The following is a 19,183-nucleotide window of genomic DNA, read 5'->3' on the forward strand; positions in this document are numbered from 1 at the left end:
AGAGGACAGTTTTATGGTCAATGGTTAGTAATGCTGATGAAGTATAACACAAAACATCCCACTTGACAAGCACCACAGAGGCAATTCACTGAACAGTCTCCTCTATCTTTCAGAAACAGCCAGAAGACAATCGGGAAAAGGGAAAGACACCAAACTTAGAAACCAAAGCCATTTTCTTAAATGTATCTAGCCTATGAAATTACTCAACTCACTATGGCACTAACAGTTAAAGATTAAAATATCTATCTATATTCATCACTAGGGATAACATCATCTGTAGTTAACCAACAGCACATATAAAGGTATACAACTTTCCAAAACATACAAACCATCATGCTTCAGGGCATAAGGCTTTCACTAAGTATCAGCTGCTCATCAGAGGGATTCTCTGTTCTCCTGTGAAAGATCTGGTATCAGTCACCATCAGGCAGACTTCCAAATTAAATGTCAGATTTCACTGGAGAAGGAATCGATGCTCCTTCCTTGGAGAATACACCTGCTGTAACGTACTATCAGACTATTGCTGCTGTATTCGTCCTAAAGGCTTGATTAATTTTTTTTTAAATCTACCTGCCTGTGAATTTTTAGTTTTGCTGCCCAAGGAAATGAGGCTTACGCAACCAAGCTGTAAGTGCAAGTAGGATAGATACCTTGCGTGCCTTTTGTTTTTGCGAAAATAGGCAAATGTGAGTAAAAGAAAGGTACATCCCCAACAGAGAGAAAGGCTGATGCAGAGACTCAAATCTTAACAGAGAGTAGGTGAGCACAACCTCAGGGCAAAACAACTGGAAATGTGTTCACTGGTTCTGCTTCTTATAGAGCTCCCATTTACACGGTCTAAAGGAAGGTTTGCATCAGTACACCCTACTCCCCAGAAGAGCAGAGAGGTGTGAGATTTGAGAACAGTACCTGTATATTTTATTTTTTTAACTCCTCAGAAGTCTTTACAAGTTTTTTGTAATTCAGGGGTTTATTTCAAATGTAGCACAGGCTTAACTAAAAGAGGTGAGAGCCAACATCACCCCATAGAAGAGGGCAAAGCCTAAAAATAAATTCATGCAACTGGTTCACTTGTCTTCCATGTAACTCTTATCACCAACCACCTATCACTGAAATTCATCTAGCCCTCTCCTTTCCCTTCCCACATTCCCCCAGCCCACTTACTCTGGCACTGCAGCTCAACGAAGTTTTGGGGTTGGTTTTTTTCCCTTTTTCACAAGCCTCCTGTTACTTGCACATCGGAAGGTGTTCTGTGGCACATAACAGTTACTGTGTCACCTCCCTCAAAAGGTTAATTACTTGCAAGCCAACTTTGCCACGTCACCTGTAAGTGACTGCATACTATCACAACTTACTGGACCGGTCAAGGTGTGCACATAACCAAGGGAATCTACGATCTTACTATTTCAGATCGACTTACCCTTTCCTCCTCCAGTCTCTATTTGCATATGATTAGCAGCCCAAACTATCTGCAATTGACTTTACGTGGCAGGCCTTTGAACTCAGGTCCCGAACTTGGACAATGTACTTGGGTCTTTTGATTAAGCAGATATCAAATCTTGTGATACTCAGAATTAACAACATCATGTCAGCCCAGCCATTTTACTGGTACAAAGCAGGCAAAACCTTGAAAAATATTTTAAGCAATTGTTTCAGAAGAACAAGTTATAATTTATGACTGAAATAAACAAAGCCTGTTTTTTCATTATTTGAAGCACCTGTACATCTAACAACACTTCAGAAGAAAACCGTTTAGCGTAAGACTCACGCAAATGGTACACATTTACCAGTCTTATAACAAACAAGACTCTCTAGAGTATTCCTACAGTTGACATCTAAGAAGTTACCTGAAGCGCAGTTCCTCCATCCCTTGCTTCCTAAGTAGCAGCCAATAGTCCAGTGACTATGTAGGGATTATTAAGGCAGCCTTAATCAGACGTCTTACACTTTACTACACTGTTATGCAAGCTCCTTCAAATAAGAAGATTAGACCAATTTCACAGGCGCCACACTTCTCCAAATGCTAGACAAACTCCTACCTTATTGTGTGTACTTGGAAAACAATCTACTCAAAAGGCTATGAAAGCAAATGCAAACCAGTACATAGTTCACGGAGGGAATTATTTTTAAAACATTGTTATTCAAGAAATTATTTTTATCTAACCATCAAAAGGAGAAGTTTCCTTCTAAGAATGGCATAACACTAACAAGGAACGTCTTGTTACTAGGACCTCTCTCAAGCATTCGTCGTCTCTCCCTGTTCAGAGTCACATTTCCCTTCTTTCTAGAGGTGGCACATGGGACAGCTTCAGACCCAACAACATCCAACTATTTTGTCAAGTTCTGATCTTCCCACTGAAGGAAGAGCAGAAAGCTTTCATGAATGTTACGATGGGCCAGGAGGCTCCTGAATCAGTCTGTGAAGTTTTTTTGACACATGATAGCTTGATACACGATCAGAACTACTGCACCTAATGGATCTTTCCTCAGGTGAGTAAGCTTCAGAGGGAACCACAGACAGATACAGCTGGGATGCCAGAATACGAAAGAGATTCAGGTTGACTCGATCAAACACAAAACATTTAACAGAGCTGCAGCTCAAGTGCTGGTTTCAGTCTCAGCTAACAAGAAGAGAAAAGGAATTCAGACATGGTTTACAAGGGAAGAGTCACTATTTCTCTGCGGGATCTCAAGGTAGATTTTATCTTCTTCTCACACATATAAAAAGACAAATCTGAAATGCCGTTAAATTTCTCATCTTTTAAGATTGCAGTAACTGCTTCTTCCCAATTGCTCTCCCTCGATGCTCACAGCAGCGCTGACCAAGCTACTGATATCACAGACCTACAGCACAACAAGAGCCACTCTCCAGATTTAGCAGTGAATAAAAACTATTTGAAAGCATGATGCTATCTCAACTTTTAAAACAGCTTTTGTAGATATCAAGAGTCTATACGCTCCTACAAACCCTACAGGCTTTATTCTTGTTCCCAAACGGAAGCATGTAGAAAACCCTTACCATCACAAATCTCTTGTCTACACGTACTCCTGTGAATTACCACAGATAACATGTGTTACACAAAACTCAAACCCCAACATTTGGGTCCCCCATCAACTGCACTGCCTCCATGGACAGTCCTCCCAACTGCTGCTCAAACCACACCATAACAACTCTGTAAGGCTCTGAAGCTCTCCCCCAACACTAATCTCTCAGAAACATCAGCCACCTTATCTGCTCCTGAATATGCACCCACCTCCACCACCATGTACCCTGAAGCCTCTTAAGACCCCACCAGCTCACCTCCGTACCTTCACCAGCCCACATAACTAAGGACCCTTCCCATACCCATGCCATTCCATTCACACTACACAGGCCTAACCTCTATTCACCTCTCTTCTCCCAGACTTTAAGTGTGCCAAAACCCCCAAACGCATCCCTTTCCCGCACTCTTCAATAAACCCAGACACCTTGAAAGCCGCCCCCCTCATCATGGCACTCTTTCATACTGACAAGTCTCTCCATACACACCTCAAACATCCAGACACCCCCAAACCTCACTCCCACCCCACAGATCCCAAACCATCAGGTTATCCCAGCTGACCTCACGACATCCCAAGCCCTCCTCCCCCGCAACACCCCTCAAACACTCCAAGGAACCCCCAAATCCTTCATCCATACAACAACCCCGCCTCGACACACACATCACTCCCGCTCACCCCCAACCCATCCCCACATCCCCCAAATCTCCTCATCGCTACCCATCCCCACACTCCCCTCAGGCACCCCAAACCTTACTTCCCTGCCAGAGAACCCCACACTCACACCACCCCTGCTCACCCTAGGCCTCCCCGGCCCACCCCCTCAGGGCCGATCCCTCCCCACGCACTCCTCAAGCACCACGCACACCCCGGAGCGGCTCAGCCCCATCCCCGAGGACCCAGAAAGCGACAGAGGAGGAAGAAGAGGAGAACCGTTCCCGGGCCCGCTCCGCCGCTCACCTTCCCCCGCCCCTCGCCGCGGCCCCGGGCCTCTCCCACCGCACAGCAACGGCAGCAGCGGCTGCGGCGGCACCACAACACACCCCGCCCCGCCCCCTTCCGCCCACAGAGACGGCGGGTAGAGTGTCCGCGGCGCAGGGCACGCCGGGACGGGGGAGGCTGGGGGCGGAGGGGTCAGCGTCCGTACGGGGGTTCGGGGTCCGTACGGGAGCTCCGGCCCCGTTACACACCCCCCGGGCCAGGGGCACGGCACGGCGGTGGCGGGGCCCCGGGGGACGCCGCAGTGAGGCCCCGCAGGCAGCGGCGGGCCGGGCTTGGGCCTTGGCTGCCGGTGGTGGCTAGAGCCAGGCCGCGGGGCTGTGGTGATTCCCTGGGGGCTCCCTCGGGTCGCGGCCCTCAGCCCCTCCGCAGCCCCCACAGATGCCCACGGCGGGTCGTCGCGCATGGCCGGGGCCCGGCATGGGCCTGAGGAAGAACCCCAGCCGCGCTGGCAGCGGCAGGGCAGCGAGGCCGGGGTGGGGGCGGTGGGTGCCGCCCTCTTGGCGGCAGCGCTCGTCCAGCCCGGGCTGTGGGGGGGCGGGGGGTGGGAACGGTGGGATCTTCCTGGTGACACAGTGGACAAGGCTGCGATGCCGAGGCAACCGTGGAGCAGTCTTACCAGGCTCTTGTGGAAGCCATTGGTTGAAATTAAGCTCTAGCTCAGTTCTTGGGCTGGTGCTTCAAGAGGAACTCTGTACTGCTGTGCATCCTGGGTGACAGATGGATTTTTCTTTTTAATTAAGAGCTGCTGCAGAAGATGAACTGGGATTCAAAGTAGATTACCTTCTTCCTTCTGGTGGTGCCAGGCATAGAAAACAATCAGGCAGCTTTGCATCTGGAATGATACCTGTGTTTCCCTGCGGGTGTTGCAGCAGAAACACTCTGCAAACTGTCTTCTCACAGGATGTTCATCTGGAAAAACAGCAGAATAAAGAGTAAAAAAAAAGAGTTACAGAACATGGGACCTCTGAATTCATGAATCTTGATGTGTGGATGTTATCTGAGTGTAATCAAGTTGTTGCTATTTCTAAGCAATAGCAGCACAGCTCAGCACCGTGTGCAGTGAATAACCACTGACGTTCTGCTGTTGTTCTGTCACCTTCTGCTCCTCATCAAAACACATCATCACGCTGGTGCAGGTCAAGCTTGTTTCACAGTCTTGATTTCATCCCCAGTGACGGTTGCTGCTTTGGACTCTTCCTGTTGGTGAAATGAATCATAGAATCCTAGAACAGTTTGGGCTGGAAGGGACCTCAAACACCACTCAGTCCCACCCCCTGCCATGGGCAGGGACACCCTCCACTAGCCCAGCTTGCCCAAAGCCCCATCCAACCTGGCCTTGAACACTGCCAGGGATGGGGCATCCACAGCTTCTCTGGGCAACCTGTGCCAGGGCCTCAGCACCCTCACAGTAAAGAATTTCTTTCTAACATCTAATCTAAATCGACCCTCCTTCAGCTTAAACCCATTGCCCCTTGTCCTGTCACTACACTCCCTGATAAACAGTCCCTCACCAGCTTTCCTGTAGGCCCCTTTAGGTACTGGAAGGCCGCAATTAGATCTCCCCAGGGCCTTCTCTTCTCCAGGAAATATCCTGCTTTAAGGGAAAAAGACGTATTTGGGATTCTGGGGAAAAGCAATAGATCAGCTTAATTCCAAACACTTCTTTCCTTTCATCCATGCAGGGTGCTGTTGGACCGCTTCCTATAGTGTGGTGGATTTTTATTTTGGTCACTCTTCCTCTCAAGGGAACATCTCTTTGTTCACTAGCACCACCAAAAGAAATAGGTGTGGTGGCTGCTAGGCTTTCTCCTCCAGTTTTTAGACCTTTGTTAGGAAGCTGGTGACCAAGCAACTCAGGGGTAGCACCGACTACTCAGCAGTTGCTGCATCCATACTCCCAGGCGTGTTGGAGGGAACTCTGCTGCCACCAAAGCTGGCGTTCTCCCTGTGACCGGCCACGCAGTGAACCATTGCTGTTACGCTCTGTTAGCAGCAGTTGCGTTTTATTAGTAGGCGGAGGCAAGCCAGTTAGGGATCTTGAGGTGTCACGATCTGTTTGCTTGTTTCACAGGTTCTTTTGAGGAGCTGGCTAAAGTCTAGCTGCGTGGGCATTTGCTAGAGCAAGACAGCCATCCTTTGAAAGCAGTAGAGACTCCAGCCTTTGCTCCCCTCTTATTCTTCCAGCTCTTCAATATTCAAGATACCCGTGTGGCCAGAAGACTGAGCAGGGATATCACTTAAGCTGTGACCGAATTGCTACTGGCCCAGGAGGGATGAGCAGACAGAAGTTGTGTCAGATGGCTAGCACCGCATAGCAGAGATGATGTTTGGTCGTGCTCATCTTGACTTAGTGACAAGAACCTTCCCGCTACCTAAATCTCCCAATGCCATCTAAAATGCCAGGCTCCTGTCCTTTAGAGACTGGAGGCTTGATTTACAAATTCATTGTATGTTCAGAAGTAAACTCTTTATGTTACTGTACCTTAGCAGCATCCCGATGAATGACAGCCTGCTCTTTGCAGGGTTCCATCTTGCAACTACACCGAGTTGTAGCACAAGAGTGGCTCAGAAGATTGGGAGATACGGGTTCCTCCAGACAACGTTTTGCAACTTTTTGTCGGCAGAGCCACTGCTGTTCTTTCCCAGTAGCTGCTGTCGGAGAAAATGAGGAGCCCAACAAGTAAAAATGCTGAAGCGCTGCCACTCTGTCAGTAAGGCTGCACTGACCACCAAATGCTCCGTATCGTTCCAGTTGCTCCACCAGTCTGCTACCAGTCACCCAACATTGTTCCTCTGTGCCGTAGGCAGTGGATCTGGGACAAGAAGTTTGAAGGCTGAGTCCAAACACTTAGAAGGAAAAAAATGTTTCCGTCGACATCAGCAGTGCTCTACCCACTCGTGCCAAAGAAAGAGAAAAGAAACAAAAAGCTGATTTTTCTTTTGCCACAACTCCAACTGTAAGAAATGAGAACAGTGAAGCACAGAGCAACAATACTGAACTTGCAAAGAAAACAGTGTTCCGTGCAGACAGGCTTGAACTAGATAAGCTGAGATTATCTGTATCCTGTATGAGAAGCTTTGCCAGGGAATTTGAAGCCAACCTTTCCTTCCATTTTAAAGCAGCACATCCTCATGTCAACGACAAAACTATAAAGCATGGACTGAGTATTCGAAGCAGAAGAAAAAAAAATAATCACCCACTGCTCAATACAAGAGTGTTGGAGGAATCTTTCCATGTTAACCATTACTTTGGCAATGCATGAAAACGTCAGTTGTTGAAGAGCTGTTTTACCTACCAGCTGAGGGATGGTGACAGCAACGGTTAGAAACAAACCAGACAGAAAACTACTCACTGCTACTCAGACTATTCAATTTTTTTCCAATTCATGCGTGAAGTAGCTTAAAGATATTTAAAAGGAAAAAAAAAAAAAACCCACAACAAAAACCTGTGACACCCAAACCCAGGGCACAGTCTGAAATCAGAGCAGCTCCTGCTTTGCCCCGTAGCCAGGCCAGTTTACAAATACAGAACGTGAGCTGATGGAAGATGGTCACATTAATAAGAGGTGACAAAGCAGGTAAATTGAAGATATTTTAAGGTTTCCTTGCGCAAGCCAATACGGAGCGGGGTTAGCGTACACTAGACCATGGCGCATTCAGGGTCAGGCAGCCCGGCCAAGTTGATTATATAAAATCACGCATCCCAAAATCCCCAGGAAGCTGTGGAAGTGCCAGCCAACGTGAGCAGTGCCTTGCTGTGAAAGTCACTTGCTGTTATTTCGCTGAATGAGTTTTTACACTTTCATCTCTTGCATTAAATGCAAATTCACTTCTTATTGCTGTGGGATGGTCATTAGAAAGAGGCAGAGTGCTCATCCACTCGTTTCCCCATGGCATTCAGAAAAGCATGATTTTTTTCACTGACCTTCTGTTTGAATTATCATGCCAGCCACAAAACAAAGGACTGCTTTATTAGATTGCTTGCCTTCGGGATTTTCTTATGATTTAATGATCCTAGCCATGACTGGGAAAGAACAGAGCACGGAAAATACTGAAACTTTCACTAAGAGGTTTAAAAATTAAAAAAGAAGAGAACACACTGACATGCAAAACCCTTGGCAGCTTTCTGGATGAATACAAGTTGGCATTTGACAGCGATGTTAAAAACAAAAATAGACATAATAGCTTGTTAGAGCTCAAATGTCTTCACTGATACTTCCCGAGTGAGTTAGAGTGCTGGACACAAATCCTGGTTTTAGGCCACAGTGCTGGTTCCAAGGTAAACAATTGTGATAGCGCACAGCTCTGCTTAAAAAGAAAGGTATACCCTAATCTGAAAGAGAAGGCTATTACAGTCTTCGTGCCTTCCACAACCACTTATTTATGGTACATGGACGCACCGTGTGCGTGTATGAATAGTGGAGCTAAACCACTGTTGTATATCTTAGGGATGCAAATAGTGACTCCGAACCATTTGCAAACTGGGAATGTATGTGTAAGATAAAAACCTCAGCGTGCTCAATTTTACACGTGTCCAGTAGTCACAGCCTCAGTGAAAATACGTTTGAGGAGATTAGTCATTTTCTGAATGGAAATTTGATGTCTTACCCAAGATAGCAGATCGCGATGCTCCTCTGATGATGGCCGGCCAGGCAAGGTCGCTCAAGACCCTGGTCTGGAGCCAGTGGTTCTTCTGTAGCTGCAGGGTGACAGGCTGTCACAAGAGACATCATTCAACATTCTGCATCACTGACACATCAGCACACGACACTGGCTAAGCACTACATTCAGATGAGTGTAAACACGTAGTAAAGCCAGTCGTTGAATCACGTTGTACTGCTCATTTCATTACTTCCCAAAACATCCGTGATGGAGGAACATAAGAAGCAAAGTCTTAAATTTTCATTTCCTAGGAATTTGGAAAGTAGATTTGTTAACTTATAGAATGGTTTATTTAATATTGTAACAGGGGGGTAAAGCCTTCTATTTGCTCTACATAATTGTAGAAAAGCACGTTGTAATTTGTAATCTAAATCCTCAATTTTGTGAGCATTTGATGAACACATGCAAGGTTTATTCGTCTGACTACTCTCACTGAGCTGAATGCATCCCATCACATGTATTTAAGAAATGTAATGTTGGTTTGTATAAACATTCTCAGGATATAGGGTTTGTTTTGATCATGGGCAGAGTCAATAAAATTATTATTCTGCTTTGTCATATTCATGTTAATGGTTTAGTGTTAATATGTAAATGATGATATAATGAGGGCAAAGGAGCAGGGGTGCTGATTCAGACGCACAAGTACTCCACTGCCCTGTTTCCAAAAGTATCCATAAGCAGATGTCAAAGAAAAAGTGATACTTCCCCCACCAACTACAGGTTCCAACTACCTTCATCTCCGAGAATTTCCTGAACCTGATGTGGTTGGCCTACTTGGCAATCCTCCACAGATCTCTTCTCTCTAAAATCCTGTCTTATTTTCCCTTTTAACCCAGGTAAACTTTCTACATCCACAACCTCTGGCACGGAGTTCTACAGTTCGGCTGTCCATAGCATGAAGAACCATCTCTTCTTCCTCTATATTTATACTGAAATACATAAATACATACTGACCTTCTTGCATATGTTTGTTGAGGGATTTTTAATTATGGATTTACCCCGAGTTCTCATGTGTATTTCCAATGTTATGACTTACATACAGATTATTTCCATTGCTCCTATATAGCCTACAACAACTACCTCCCAATTTAACAAATTGGTTTTATTCCTTCAGGAATAATAATCAACAGATAAATTAATTCTGTAGATCCAGCCCCATCTCATTTTTACATTGCTTGTAGCAAAGTGGCGTGTAGTGAACTTTGCAGGACATCAGATAATCATGCAATCATTAAGTTTTAAACCAATGGTTTAAAACTGAATGGTTTGTGGAAAATACTGACTGGGTGTAATACAGTGTGGAGTCTTACCAAAAATTTTAATGTATTAATTCTCATTGCCTGTTTCACAGCTGATTTTGTTACTCAGAAACATCAAAGTCATCAGACAGGATCAGCTCAGCCAGAGGAACAACCTGACTTCATCGGTACCCAGTAATGTGACTCCAGGGGAAGGTACAAGGACACTACAACATGAAGGCACAAGCCGCACGGAGCGTCTCACTGCCACCGCTTTACCCTGAAGAAGTCCATGTACTCCGTGCTCCCTCTTCGTTCACTCCTCAGCTAATACTGCAAGGACAAAGCAAGCAGCCTAATCCTCGAGGCGGCTCACAGAAGCTTTGAACTTTCTGCCCAGGTTTCACGTGATGTAAAAGTGACACGACTGGCTTGAAGTCTTCCCGCACCCCACTGTTCATTCTTGTCCTGCGGTGACATGACGGTTTTGGTGAGGACAGCCGTGAGAAAGATCAGAGAACGGAGCAAGAAAAAAGAGGTGGTGCACCTACTTCTCTGTGAAAGCTCTGTCAGTTCCCTGCTCCGGTTCAGAGCAGAGCCCCATGAGCGCATCGGTGCAACCAAAGGAGCGGTGCAGCAGGACAGTGAGAGTGTTTTAAGCCGATACCGCCGAGTGCTTTGAGGAGGTTTCACATTGCGTTCACCCTTGAGTCAAGCAGCAACTTGGAATATTTTTATCAGCAGGGATCCCTACGTACTTTGACTCTGAAAAGCCTGAACAGCATAAGCAATAAGCCAGATGTGCTTTCTGCTAAATGTCGCCACATCAACATGGTTTCATTCTGTACTCCATTTGTGATCCGCATGAAGCAGGCACTAAAGGACAGTGTGCCTCTGCAAAGGGAATTAATCAATTAATATTGGCAAATTGTAGAATTACAGAATGGTCTGAGTTGGAAAGGACCTTAAAGATCATCTAGTTCCAACCCCCTGCCATGGGCAGGGACACCCTCCACTAGACCAGGTTGCCCAAAGCCCCATCCAACCTGGCCTTGGACACTTCCAGGGATGGGGCATCCACAGCTTCTCTGGGCAACCTGTGCCAGTGCCTCACCACCCTCACAGTAAAGAATTTCTTCCTAACATCTAGTCTAAATCTACCCTTCTTCAGCTTCAGGCCATTCCCCCTTGTCCTATCACTCCATGCCCTTGTAAACAGCCCCTCTCCAGCTTTCCTGTAGGCCCTTTAGGGACTGGAAGGGGCTCTAAGGTCTCCCGGGAGCCTTCTCTTCTCCAGGCTGAACAACCCCAACTCTCTCAGCCTGTCTCCATAGCAGAGGTGCTCCAGCTCTCGGATCATCTCTGTGGCCTCCTCTGGGCTCTAACAAAGAATCCCACCATTTTAATACTTACTTAAACGAGCAGAATGGGAATAAGCCTTTACTTTTATTATATTACTCTGACCCCCATCTTCCTCCTTCCCTCTGCCAGGAAGCTGAAAGACCTGCCTGGCCAGGCAGAGCCATACGGGCACCCCAGCTCAGGCAAGGACCAAGGTCAAGGGCTTGTGTTGAAATGCAGCTCTCAAGCCCAGGGTCAGAGGGTTCATGGACAAAGACACCACACAGGACTTCTCACAGCTGTTTCTTCCAACTTAGCTGTTTCCACAGCAGCCTGATCCAAGGTTAGAGCTGCCCTACGTCAGCGCTGACCCTGAGCACCAGCAGCTAAAGCCCAAGGAGGGGCAGCGAAGAGGTTGCAGAATCTGTTGGTGCACTCAGCGCTGTGACGGCCACCTCCCTTCCCATCACCATCTGTCCCACATCTTACAAAGGTCATCTAGTCATCTAGTCATCTAGGGCAGGTGTTGTGAAATGCCCAGTGTGCAGACATCATCCCCCACATGCCAGATTCACCTTGGGGTGTTCAAGGGCCACCAGTTCAGGGTGCAGCACTGTGTGGATGCTCCCAACTGACTTCCTTTGCTGGGATCAAACCATTGGGACAACCATACAGGCAGTGATGTGGCAGTGTTTCTGTCCCCCTTCAAAGACATTGGCCGTCACCGCATTCATCTGGGACTGTGGCTGAGGGGGGGAATCCTGAGCTTGGGGCAGAGGCATGGTCCTGGGAGTGCAGGGTAGGACAGGACAGAGTCTGCGCATTCAGGTGCTGCAGTGACCTGGAGGGGAATGGTCTCATGGGCACCCTTTGGGTGCTGCTCCCACCGAGAGCAGTGGCAGTCAATGGGGTGGCTCAGGGCTGGGTGGACATCCAGGCTTTGTTGGCAAACTCAGAGGCAACAAAATTATGGGATGCCTCAGGTTCACCAGAGCAGCGGTTTGGATGGTGCACCCACCCCATAGGGTGACAGTAAGGGGTCCTGGGAGGTGGGGCTCCAGCCTTAGGCACAGCCGTATGGGTTGTGATACTCCCCAAAAAACAGCCCAGAGCAGTGACCGGTTTCATGGTCCTTTAGTGTGGGGTTTTGACATTCAGTACAGCACATGACCCCATCCAGGGCCCTCTCTGAGATCTGGGACATTATTTTCATTGAACAACTAAAATCTGCTGAATAGGTGGCCAAGATTAGTCGCATCTGACTGGTAAACCCCATAGCCTTGCCCAGTCCCCATTGAGCAGTTCAGGGGTTGGGGGATAGGGACCACTGTGGCTGCAGAGGTGTCAGAGAAGCCTGCAAGGCCAAGACCTGCCTCTGTAGGCTGGCCAGAGTCCCCTGTAGGGTTCGGAGGTCATCCAGGAGCTGTGGAGAGGCAGCAGAAGAGAAGCGAACAGTTGAGGGTGGCAGCAGCCTCCCAACATGGGCTTGGTTCCGCAGCACACAAGCAAGGAGAGTAGAGCAGGTCCAGTGAGAGTAACCAAGTCTGGCCAAGAGTCCAGCAGATGCCGGACAAGTCCATAGCAACAAGGAAGCCAAGTCAGCAGGTCAAGATCAGCAAGGTACGAGGCAGGGCAGGGACAAACCTCAACCATCACTCAGGCAAAGGAGCAAGCTTAACTGCAGCTTGAAATACAGGAAGGAGACCCCACATGGGTCTTCTCACAGTGGCTCCTCACACACGCTCATGTCAGAGCAGGCTTACCCATGGTGATGGCTGCACCATTATCGGAGCTTCCTGTGGCGCAGGCAGCAAGAGCCCCTTCTTGAGGGGAAGGGAGGAGGTTGTAGAGCTTAGTGGTGCTTGCAAGACCCTAATGAAAGCTTCCTCTTGTTCTTTGCATCCTCTTGTCATGCTGTATTAACATTTAAGACCAGACACTTAGCCCAGGAGCCTCTCAAGCTGACCAGGAGTTAATAGAGGCTGCAAGGGAGCTGGTTGCAGCTTTGTGTTCTTTCAGACAGAGCCTCCGTCTCTCTGTTCTGCTTCCCCTTCGCTGTAAGTCACAGCATCTTCAGAGTTTAGAAGATGACATCTGCTTAATATTGGAGAGCTTTGCTATTTCTTGGGAACTAACAGGACACTCAGCTGAGGATAAATATTATGACAGTTCTTCCTCCAAAGAGCCATCATTGCTCCTCCTCCTCAGGCAATGCTGTGGCATCTAAAAAGCATTGACAGGAGGTAGTTTCAAAGCTCAAGTGTTTTATTTTGGTTTTGGCCGACAAATAAGCTAATTGACTATATCTGTACCTGTAAATAAAGAAGGTCAGGACTCATCCTCTGACCTGAGAGTTGACATAGCTGAACTCTGCTCCTGTTCTCCCCCGCCCCAGGACAGGGTGGCTTCTTCCTTCTCCTGACCAGGAGGAGCTGTTGGCCCATGACCTTCTCAGACCATGCCTGGGTCAGTCAGCAGAAGCCAACACCATAACAAGAGCAATGCCAACAACCGAACAGTATAGATACCCACGAACAAGTGTTCCCAACAGTGTCTGGCCCTCTTTACTGGTTTCTATATGTCCATCTAGTCCTTTGGGTAAGTACGTGCATAATTCTTTGCAGAATTTGATCCTAAAAACTGTTTAATTTTCTCCTCTGATTCCCAAGGGGGAGTTTTAATTTACGTACCATCCATAGGTTACTGATTTTTAGTTCCCCTTTAAATGACAAATTTTCAGTCTCTCTGGAGAAATAATTGGCGAAAAATCCGATCACAAATGAGGTCAGATCGGATAACTTCCTCATCCCTTTTAGCTCTCAGGAGCTGAGGATCTGGGTGCTGATACTTCTGCTTTTTTTCCACGCTTTTTTGCCTGACTTGTGTCACTCCATCGGTTTGGCTGTGCTGGACGTCCAGCTTTTACTTCTATGTCAGTAAGTAGTAATGCGTTACTTCAAAGCGGGAGGCAATGACCTTGGTTTGCAGGCACCTCCTGTCCCCTGTGGCACTGTCAGAGAGCAAATAAAGAGCCTCCCTGCTTGATGAGCGCTTTTGCCATCTCCGAGCCAGAAAGAATATTTCCATTTCACAGCCTGTGTTTCATTTATTAACCCTTTCCCACCTGCTTTCAGGGTATTTTTCTTCTTCCCAGTCTCCAAGAAGATTCAGACCGGAGGTTATATTTGCCTAATTAGCAGTAGGCAAATAAGCAGTTTTATAATGTTCAAAGAACCTTTTTCCCCTGAGGATCTCTAGGATTAGCCCTTTAGAGAAACAACATCATCCACCGCATAAATACACCGTGCTTGTAGCACAGTCATGCTGGTGAACTGCAAATTAAAAAAAAGTATCAAAAGTGGCCAGTTATGATTACAGGGGGAATTTAAGTCTGACAGCATCAGCTAGGAACATCAGAGCTAACATCCCTTCCTATATGTCACAGTTTAATGAATCCTAGGGACACGTTTAACACAGGAGGAGGGACTGCGGCACCTATGCCGATACTACGTGGTGTAGTGTGCCCTGCACATCCAGCGAGAGAGCAGCAGTGGTGTTACTGCTTCATGCCCATGTGTCTGCATTCAGTCCTGAGGGACGCAAGGCTTCCAAATAGCAGAAATGGTGTGGCCAGCAGGACCAGGGCGGTGACCATCCACCTGTATTCAGCACTGGTGAGGCCGCACCTCAAGTGCTGGGTTCAATTTTGGGCCCCTCACTACAGGAAAGACATTGAGGCGCTGGAACGTGTCCAAAGGAGGGCAACGGAGTGGTGAAGCGTCTGGAGAACAAATCCTATCAGGAGCGGCTGAGCAACCTGGGGTTGTTTAGTCTGGAGAAAAGGAGGCTGAGGGGAGATCTGATCGGTCTCTACAACTACCTGAAAGGAGGTTGTAGCCAGGTGGGTGTTGGTCTCTTCTCCCAAGTAACAAGTGATAGGACAAGAGGAAATGGCCTCAAGTTGCACCACAGGAGGTTTAAATTGGATATTGGGAAAAATTTCTTCACCAAAAGTGTTGTCAATCATTGGAACAGGCTGCCCAGGGAAGTGGTTGAGTCACCACCCCTGGAGGTATTTAAGAGATGTGTAGGTGTGGTGCTTGGGGACATGGTTTAGTGGTGGACTTGGTAGTGTTAGGTTAACGGTTGGACTTGATGATCTTAAGGGTCTTTTCCAACCTAAACGATTCTACGATTCTATGAAATGTAAACTCTTCCTCCTGTCAAATAGCACATGTCACCAGACACGCAGCACCTTGGGGCATTTGGCGCGTACCCCAAGTGTGGCTTCACGGCAATTAGAGGCTGGACTGCAACAGGTGAACCGTGGATCTTCCAACACAGCTTTAGTGTACCCAGAGAGTAACGCTCCCTTCAGTACAGACAACATAAATCCACCGGGGAGTCTGGGTGTATTCTCCAGTTGCCGTATCACACCGAAAGGCCGTGCCACCGAACCACCTTTACTGTCGTGCCCTGCTTAGCTAGACTAAACCCATCCCAAGCACGCTTATAGGTTTTGGGCGCACAGCCATCTGCAAGCACCTCCAGGCCTTCACTGATGAGACAGAGAAAAAAGCAGCATCCGAGTGTCCCTGGAGAGCTTCTCCGTAAGAATCACCTGTGTACTTCACCAGCAGGGAGAACACAGCGCATTTAGCGAGGCAGCGGTAGTGGCGGTGGCAGGCATGAGACTGCCTTCCCTCCAGCAGCATCCCTTTCCAGCGCAGCCCTCGGCCCAGCCTGGACATTGTCCACACAGCCCAATCCATTCCAGTCCGTAAAACCTAAATCCCAGGCGGTCCTTATCAGAAAGATCCATTCTGTCAAACAGGCATTTGATTTTTCCTCTCCTTTCCGGTTACGTGAGAGCTGGTCTGAAAATTCAACGGTTCTTCATCTAGTATTTAGAGAGAAGAAAAGAGCTTACATAGCTTATTTTGAGCACCGTGATCATCAATTTTACCATGGTCTGTGAAATATATGAGGTTTTAAGGTTTGAAATTCCGGAATAATGGGAAACCTGGGGAAATCCCAGCTTGCTTTCTAAAACAAAGGTAATTTCTACATCTCACAATGCGAGAGTAGAGAAAAAATATGAATCCTTAAAAGCATCAAAAAAAAGCACCCCAACCTTATTTACTTTAAAAATCTTACAGAATTTAATTCAATTTTAGGATTATTTGGAGCTGGACTCAGGAGATGAGCATCTGGCGATGATGGTATCACAGCGTACGCTGGGAGTGGTGCATCAGGAGAACGTGAGTCATCTGCTGCGTCTGCTGCCCAGTTAATACCTTCGCTGGTGGGGAAAAGGAGAAGCCTTGCATCGAGTTTACGGAATGACTCGTCTTAATGAAAACATGTAAAAGAATGCGTGAGAAATATGCTCTAAACAATGAGGTAATACAGGTTAAACCACTCACAGATTTTCTTGAAAAAAAAAAAAAAAATCACTTGAGTATAGATACTATGCTGGATTCTTGATTTCCTGCAAATGTATTGTTCTTCAACATCACTATTTCACCAGATCTTTTCTGCCAAAACTTGCTTCTGCAACCCAAAAGCTGAATATGAACAGAGAGTGAAACTTTCACGTCTTGCTTCTGCATCAGTTAAGACCTCTGCGCGTTCTGCTCAACGGGGCTGCTCCCCGAGCGATGCCCACACGTCCTGCACTATCTGTGTGCTGCGCGACAACTTCTGGCCGAGCAGGAGGATGTTCGGTGGGAATTAAGCAGGGAAGAACGTAGAAAATGACAACACACTCGCATTTATATAAACCCCACAAGTCAGGGAGCCAGGCTCAGAAGTGGTTTCAATTTTGTTTTCTCGGTCTTCCTCCAAAGAGCCCACGTTTCACGGCCCTCAGCGAACGATGCCTGCGCTCAGAAATATTATTTGTCCTAGAAACTTGCCTTCTAGGGTAAAGCTTATCCGACCGTGGCACTACAGCGCTCCTGTTATGACTAATGCAAATGAAGTAACTTGTCTCAGTTTTCGAACATCAGATCTCAACAGCGTTTTGTAACAGCCTATAAAACTGAAAATGAGAGGCCAAAGCATCGGGAAAATGATGTGGAAAGTCTGATTGAACAGGGAGAGAACAAAAAAAAAAAGAAGAAAATCACCGGCCTCGGGCACAGAGAACGGGCTGTGGCGACCGAACACGCTGTTTGCTGTAAATAATGCGGTGCGTGCAAAGTGACTTTTGCAAACCCTGCAATTACTGTCTGCCTGCCCTAAATCTTTGCATTTATCTCGGGAGACTTTCTCTGCTGTGTATGACTTTTCACTGCTCTGAGCTGTTTGTTCCCCGGCAGGGTTGCTTACGTGTTCATTATTTTTATGGTTTTCTCCTTCGTTTCCCAATAAGTGGGACCAAAAAAAAAAAAAAAAAAAATGATGTAGAGAGCGCGAGTGAGTTCATGCGACGGGTCAGTGGCAGATCAGTCAAGCCAAACATCAGAAGGTGTTTTCTGACCGCGAGTTCATCCTACCATTGTTTGAGGTAAGTCAACAGGAGAGGTTGTCTTTAGTGAAGGAAAATGATCGATGCAGGGCTCTGGCAGAGTGGAAAATAGGAAGAAAACGAAGGCAGAAACACAGTTTTGGTTCAAGAAATGACTTGTTTTCACCTGAGAACGAGAGCAGGCAGTTTTCTCCCTTTCGTAGTGCCAGGAGAATTTGACTCAGCCGCATCTCGTCAATGCCAGCAGGGCACGCATGAGAAAACGCGGCCGTGTTTGCGAGCCGTGATTGAATCCCCTCTAAGGAAGTTTGCCGATGATTTTCCTTGGCTCATATGTTTTAACCAGAGTCAAGTGTATCCAATGCTTCGGTCAGAAATTATATTTCAAAATATTTCTTCTACTGTGTGGAGAGTTGATTTGGCCAGCTCTGCAGACGTTGGCCAGTAGCACCGAAGCTCAACCTTACAGAATGTGGAAGAAACGTTTTCTAGTGCAGCCCAGGAATAAAGGTTTATAGCTGCTTCTAGATTAGCTTATAACTAGATTTACAGATTCTTTTTTGTGGCTTTCGGTTATAAATTCAACACTAATTAGATCATTTTGAGTTAAGAGGGTTTTTTGCTTCTAAAGTCTTTTTTTTTTTCCCTTTTCCAATCCACCTTTGATGCAGTTACATGTTTCTTTTCTCAGGATACATGTACGTACTTTCAGGAATTCAGTGCAACTACTGGCACGGGAAGATACTGGAGCATTTTTAGGATATACAAGTAGGATGCTAAAGGTACAGGTGATCAGGAAATGAAGTTTTGTAGCCTTAAATCTGCTGAATCCACCCTCATAATCTCTGCAGCCGGTGTTTTTATTGATCTTGATTTATGTTTATAGATACCCTGTGATTACATCACTCCTCCATTTACCCAGGTACATTAACGCTTCCACATCTGACATCAGTTAGACACTACCTGGCTGCAATGGCTGCACGGCTGGATTTTCTCTCATACTGTTCCTTAATTCACCATTAATACTTCATTATTATTGTGACACTAAAAAGCTTAGTTATTCATTATTAATCTCACACAGGCCAGGCAGTTACTCCAGATAAATACTTGACAGAATCGAGCACCAGGACTAAAGCTAACAGGGTGTAGCAGCACGTAACACAACTCGTTGCCCAGCTGACGGATAATCCTCCACCAGAACAGCGACATTTACTCCGGGTGACTGACAGACGCGCACGAGTCGCTCAGGATACCTCTGCCAAGCTGTAGGTACCCATTACCTCACCTAGATGACACCTCTGTGCTTCGGGTTCATCCTACTTAACCTGCCTGGTGCACCTGGAGGTGAAGCTTTATGAAAGTGTGCCGTCATGGCCAAGAAGGCCAATGGTGTCCTGAGTGCATTGAGAAGAGCGTGGCCAGCAGGTCA

This window comes from Grus americana, chromosome 2, assembly GCF_028858705.1.
Source record: "Grus americana isolate bGruAme1 chromosome 2, bGruAme1.mat, whole genome shotgun sequence".
Lineage (NCBI taxonomy): Eukaryota > Metazoa > Chordata > Aves > Gruiformes > Gruidae > Grus > Grus americana.